Here is a 6,000-nt window from a genome sequence, read left to right on the forward strand (position 1 = left end):
CATCACTGGAGGAGTGGTTGTTTCTCTGATAAACTACGATCACAAGGCAGCATACATTCCTAACGCAGCATGCAAATACATAAGCGCCAAACTTCCGAGGTAACCGAACATGACTGGGAGACGTTATTTTGAGCCTGAGATATATAACACCAGCCACCAGCGTTTTAGAGACATTAGTTTCTTTCCAAGACCACAAAGCAAACCTCCAGACCTTTGCGCTTAGTGCAAACTGTCTGCTTACCCTAAATTACTGGCGGGCTCCTCTATAAATTTACTCACAGAACACATCCCCTCTCGTCCTCTCACACTACCCAGCATTCTCACGGAGTTAAGTCTTGTCTCCGAGTGTACATCAGACAGCAGTCTTTAGGCAAAGCAAGGCCACGTCTAAACTTCACTGCAGTCCTCCCAGTTCTCCATAGAGCAGCCGGCTGTGTAGCCCAGAGAGGAGAGGGCGTCAGGGCGAGCTGGGAGAGGGCGAGAGGTCTTGGGGAAGGCTAAACCTGGACTGGAAGCCTTACCTTGATGTCCTTGATCAGGTTGGAGAAAAGAGCAGTTTGTGCTGAGCGGTGGATGGTGGCCGTCCGCTTTAAGCTGTTGTGCTTTGAGGGTCTGGGGTGCAAACAGCCCTGGATTCCCCTGCGTTCCAGACACAGACTCTTTCTTGCTCCGGATCAACATGGACTTTGGCTGGCTCCTCCTTGCTCAACCTCGGCGGCGCCGTTGACAACTCTGCTCCAAGTGGAGCGGTCCCTGTCGCCGGCACACACATCCCGACAGTTCTGGTCACAGCTTCCCCAGGGCGCGGGAGAAGGGGGTCACTGCATACCCTGGGAATCCAGCCGTCATCACGAGTCATCACGAGTCAGTCGGTAGCGGGACCCATCACTCTTTCCCGACCCCCACGCTCCTCTAAGTCCCTGCAGTGTACACGGCCCTCCCTCGCCCCGCCCGCGACGACCCCTCCACGTGGATGCTGAGTGTGACCCCTGCAGACGTTCTCTACGCTCCCTCTACCCTAAGAGTCTAACTACCTCCTCCACGTCTATCACCCCGCTCCCTTCCAGCAACTGCATCTCTTGCTACCGGGGCTAGGGACCCCAGCGTCACCCTACACCCCCTCTACTCCCGCCACGCCCCTTGCGTGTTTCTGCGTCTGACTCTCCTGTCTAGGTTATGCAGTCTAGCTCCTCAGCTCCGGGGGGTGGGGGTGGGGGCATCAGGCCTCCCTCTGCCTGAGCCTTAGCTTAAGTCTCTGCTGTGGCGGTGACTCAACTTGGGGGCTTGCAGAGAGGAGGACATGGAGCCATGGGGGTCCCATCTCGGCCGAGTGCAATGACCGGTTGTACAAACCCCCAGGTTATCTGGGATTTAAGGGGCAGAAGGATTTTCCTCTTTTGCGATCTTTCCCAAGCTGGTCTCTCCAGAACATCCTGCACCAGGTTAGCTCGGTTTACGCTCCTTCTTCAGTGCTCCTTCTGACCAGCCACCGGAAGACGCCCTTGGGCATGAGAAGTGACAGTGGCAAAGGCTTGATTGCTCATCCAGTAGTTGGAAGAAGCTACTTTATTGTAATTTTCTCAAGGCAGGAAGGGATGCTGTGAGCTGTGATTAGCGCCTGACTGTGTTGTTTATTTATCTGTGACACACCTGTGGAGGCACCACAGGCCAGCGTGTGCTGTTAGCAGTTTCCTGTGACTACCCTGAATGTGGGAAGCTGTTTAACGAATGTGCCTCAGACACTAATCATCACACACGGTCCTGGAAGGGGCATGCTCGAGAGGCTTATGATTTCAAACGAAAAACAAAACAAAACAAAACAAATGCTCTCTAGAAATGCTCTCTCCAAAGCTACGGGTGGCATTTGAAATGTTTCGCTTGCAATAAAGAGGAAATGTCTACTGTTCGCTGCTCAAATGTTTACAATTTTTAGATCACAATTTAAGAAATTCAGTCAGTTTGCTGGAAACGTCCAGTTCACTGTTAAAACTGTGCAATGACGGTTGTTTTTGGTTTTGTTTTTATTTACTTTGCATCTCCATTGCAGCTTCCCCTCCCTTCACAACTCTCAGTCCTCCCTCTCACCTCCCCCCATCCTCCTCTTCCCTCCCCTCTCCTCAGAAAAGGGAATCTTCCTATAGATATCCACCCGCCTTGGCATATCAAGTCGCTGGAAGACTAGGTGCATCTTCTCCTATTGAGGCTAGATAAGGCCGCCCAGTTAGGAGAAAGGGATTCAAAGACAAAGAACACCTCCAACCCCCAGGAGTTTACAATTCACGCCAACATTATCAGGCCGTCTATGTCTGACATCTGAGGCAGAACTGTAGGGTAGAAGGGCCGTGTGCTGGATGTTGATGGGATTATTCCTGAATAAGAAAGTAATTTGCCTTCCAACTCAGCTGCAGTGGGTGACAGGAACAGGTGTGTTACTCATGGAGGTGGGAGGAGCTGCTGTGGTACTGTGGGGGTGGGGCATGGAGGTGGGAGGAGCTGCTGTGATACTGTGGGGGTGGGGCATGGAGGTGGGAGGAGCTGCTGTGACACTGTGGGGGTGGGGCATGGAGGTGGGAGGAGCTGCTGTGGCACTGTGGGGGTGGGGCATGGAGGTGGGAGGAGCTGCTGTGGTACTGTGGGGGTGGGGCATGGAGGTGGGAGGAGCTGCTGTGATACTGTGGGGGTGGGGCAGGTTAGGAAAGAAGAGGCCTGTGCTGAGTGGCCAAAGCAATTCACCAAGGACTGTCATGTCACATCTAAATATGGATTATATGCTCCAAGTTGCTGGGTTTTGACTTCAGAATCAGGCTCAAGGTGAGCAAGCAAGAGTCTGGAGTTAGGAGATCTTGCGAATCAGCCTGGAGAGGCGCCCTGCTCTCTTACTCTTTAATTGAAGGGCTTAAATGGGTACATTTAAGACTCCAAATCCTCACGTTCTTATATAAAAACTTCCACCCCAAATTTGGTTGACTCACTCAAAAAACAAGCTGGATGACCCTGCCCCTCGCTGGCTGCATCACACAGGAAAGCAGCCCCCCTCCCCGTCCCTGCCCCCGCCGCCCACCTCACCTAGGAAAGCACTGTAGAGCTGGCCCTGGTGGGGACACAGGTAAGCCAGCCCCAAAGGCATGAAGGTAGGTAGCTGGCCGTGCCCCTCACCTGAGCAACATGGGAGAGCTAGCCCGGATGGTATGAGCATGAGGGAACAGTCAGGGTGAGCAACCCAGCTACCATCTCAGGCCGAGATCCAGGGCTTTGAGTTGGTCCACCCTAACATCTACCCCATCTGTGAACTGCTGGAGTGTGTGAAAGGGCCAGGCTGGCAGTCCACAGCTGTAGGATCTCCACTGCACAGCACCAACAACAGAATATCCAAAAGGAGTCCAAGGATCCAGGACTGATAATGCAGCAGAAGCCAGACCCAGACCAAGGACTCGCAGCAACGATCTTTGGCAAGAAAAGGTGTTTGGGCAAAAGGGCATACTGTGTGACACACTGTGACACACTGCAGCGTCCACAGTGAGCTTTTTGTTGTTGTTGTTTTGTTTTGTTTTTTAAAGTAATTTATTTATATAATTTAACTTTTTTGTTTTCTTTTGGGGGTTCCAAGGGTGGAGGGCAGATATGCAGGATGGGGAGGCGAGTAGGATTGGAGTGAATGATGTTACATTAACAATCAGTAAAGAGTTAGGTTTTTTTTTTTTAAGAATAAGAAAGAAAGAAAAATAAAGTTGTTGGTCAAGCTGACCAAGGCACTCTCAAAACAGACAGCCTATTCCACTGCCCTTGGTCAGCACACAGCCTATTCCACTGCTCACGGTTGCCCCTAGAGCTAGACAGTAAGTCTCTTTTGCTGAAGACACCGAGCACTTCAGGGCCCAGAGAGCCCCTGAACTGGAACTGACTTGAATGTCTCCTCCCTGGGGACTAGCTTTTGTGGTACCAGAAGGAACCATGCAAGCTTCCAAAGGGGAGAGGCAGCCAACAGTCCCATCCAGCTATGATGCAATGAAACACAGCAACTCCCAGTATGGCATGACCTTAGGGTGCAGTAGTGGCATGCCTACCTCGTTGATAATCAATGGTTCTCTAATTGGACTTGAGACCATCTCAATAAAATAGAAACCATGCCTGGTACTGGAAAAAACCCAGTTAACCACGCAGTGCTTGTGAAGTCATGTATATTAGAGAAGAATCTACAATCACTACTTTATTAAGCCAGCATAATCCCTAACAACAACCTAAGCGTTTGTCTTTATACATACAGATAAGTAGGCATAAAAATGAGACCTTCGAGCCTCATCAGTTAAACTTCTCTGCAATAGACGGAGACCATTACAGAAAACTACCATCAATAAAAACGCAGTTGTGGAGCCCAGGCCCAGAGAATACATCCACAGAACACTTCTGCACCTAAGGCTTAGGGAACGCTGGGTAAAAGGAAGGAAAGACTATCTGAGCAGTAGGAACACAGAGTTTGATGTGAGGACGTTTCCCTGGTGATGTCAGAAGTTACACCCATAAATTCTTACCAACGAGATTGCCTAAGTGTGAGCCAAATAAGGACAGCACAAATGAACATGGCAAACTGAACAGGGAAGCCCACAAGGTCTCTACCCTATGCAAAGACCCACAGACCACTAAGGAATGCTGGGAGCAGGAGAAACAGTCACTCCCAGGGAAGAGACACCGATTGCCTACCCAACATCAAAGATCAACCCTGAAAGCATGCATCTAAGTAACATTATACAGACTGAGCAGGCTATATTTAGGAATATATATGTGTATATATGTAAATGAATATACATATATGCATATAATAACAATAAAAAAGAGGAGAACATAAATTTTAAAAGGAGAAAGCAGTATATGCGAGGATTCAAAGGGAGGAAAGGGAAGAGAGAAATATAATTGTATTATAGTCTCAAAAAATAAAATAACAGATGTGAAAGAAAATCCTGTTGTATAAGCACTCGACACTACTTCCCATTCACCTGTTAGCACTTGTACAAGTCTGCATGGCCAACTTGATGGTGTCCATCAGCTTGAGTTCATCTGTCACCCACAGGAAAGGATGTGTGACCCTGGTGTTGAAGGGGGGGGAGCATGGCTTAATGAGCTGTACTGATTAGATAGATTTATGGTCCAATTATAAGTTATTCCATATATTAATTTTTATGTGCATAGAACCTCTCTAAGCACCACCACCACTATCACCACTGTGGTCTTAGTAAAGAGTTTCTGTTGCTGGGTTAAAACATCATGACCAAAAGCAACTTGTGGAAGATAGTGTTTATTTCCCTTTAGGACTCTCAGATCAGACTACATCATTGAGGGAAGTCAGGGCAGGAACTTAAGACTGGGACCTGGAGGCTGGAACTACACCAGAGCCCATGGGGAAGTGCTGCTTATTGGCTTTCTCTCTGTGACTTGCTCAGCTTGTTTTTTTATACACCCTAAAACCAAGTGCCCAGGAATAACACCGCCCACAGTGGGCTGGGCCCTCCCACATCAATCATCCAATAGTGACCCGTTGCTAAAGAACTGAAGTCAAATTGGAGATTCCGTAGAACTAGAGGACTGAGGCTGCGTTGTACAAGGATACCTTTATTGGCATTCCTTGAAGTCTTTTCTCTGGATAACTCAGAGTTCAAAACAGAGACAGAAACTTAATGAAAAACATACAAAGCTATCACCAGATGTGCTCAGCATACAGAAGGTCTCATGGCTGAATGGAGGCTGTCCACGCAATGGCCTTGAGTTGTACTAAGCTAAACTATGGGGTATGGGGGATTGGACATCTTGCCCACAGCATACCTTGTCTGAGAGGCCTGTATCAGTACTTTTCGGTTACTTCCTTGGGCTCTTATATCTAACACCCTTCTCCATGCCCCAACACTAGGTAGGTGAGAAAGAGGGTTGGAGGAGAAAGGGAGCGTAGACCTTTATAAACTACTTCCTGCTAATGAGGGGCTTTGAGTTCTGTGGGGCAAGTTTGATCTT

General features: G+C 48.9%; 1 protein-coding gene across 2 annotated transcripts in view; it reads right to left on the bottom strand.

Annotated features, from left to right (window-relative positions):
- The window catches only part of Sgcg (sarcoglycan gamma), a 66,160-nt gene extending 65,502 nt beyond the window's left edge, over window positions 1-658 (bottom strand). For both annotated transcript variants that reach the window (XM_028758684.1, XM_028758683.1), the window contains exon 1: window positions 522-658. The gene's annotated coding sequence lies outside the window, so the exon portion shown is untranslated. The remainder of the gene's footprint in view (window positions 1-521) is intronic.
- Between the last annotated feature and the right edge of the window lie 5,342 nt (window positions 659-6,000).

Source organism: Grammomys surdaster, unplaced genomic scaffold, assembly GCF_004785775.1.
Source record: "Grammomys surdaster isolate TR1022 unplaced genomic scaffold, NIH_TR_1.0 126219, whole genome shotgun sequence".
In the NCBI taxonomy this organism is placed as follows: domain Eukaryota; kingdom Metazoa; phylum Chordata; class Mammalia; order Rodentia; family Muridae; genus Grammomys; species Grammomys surdaster.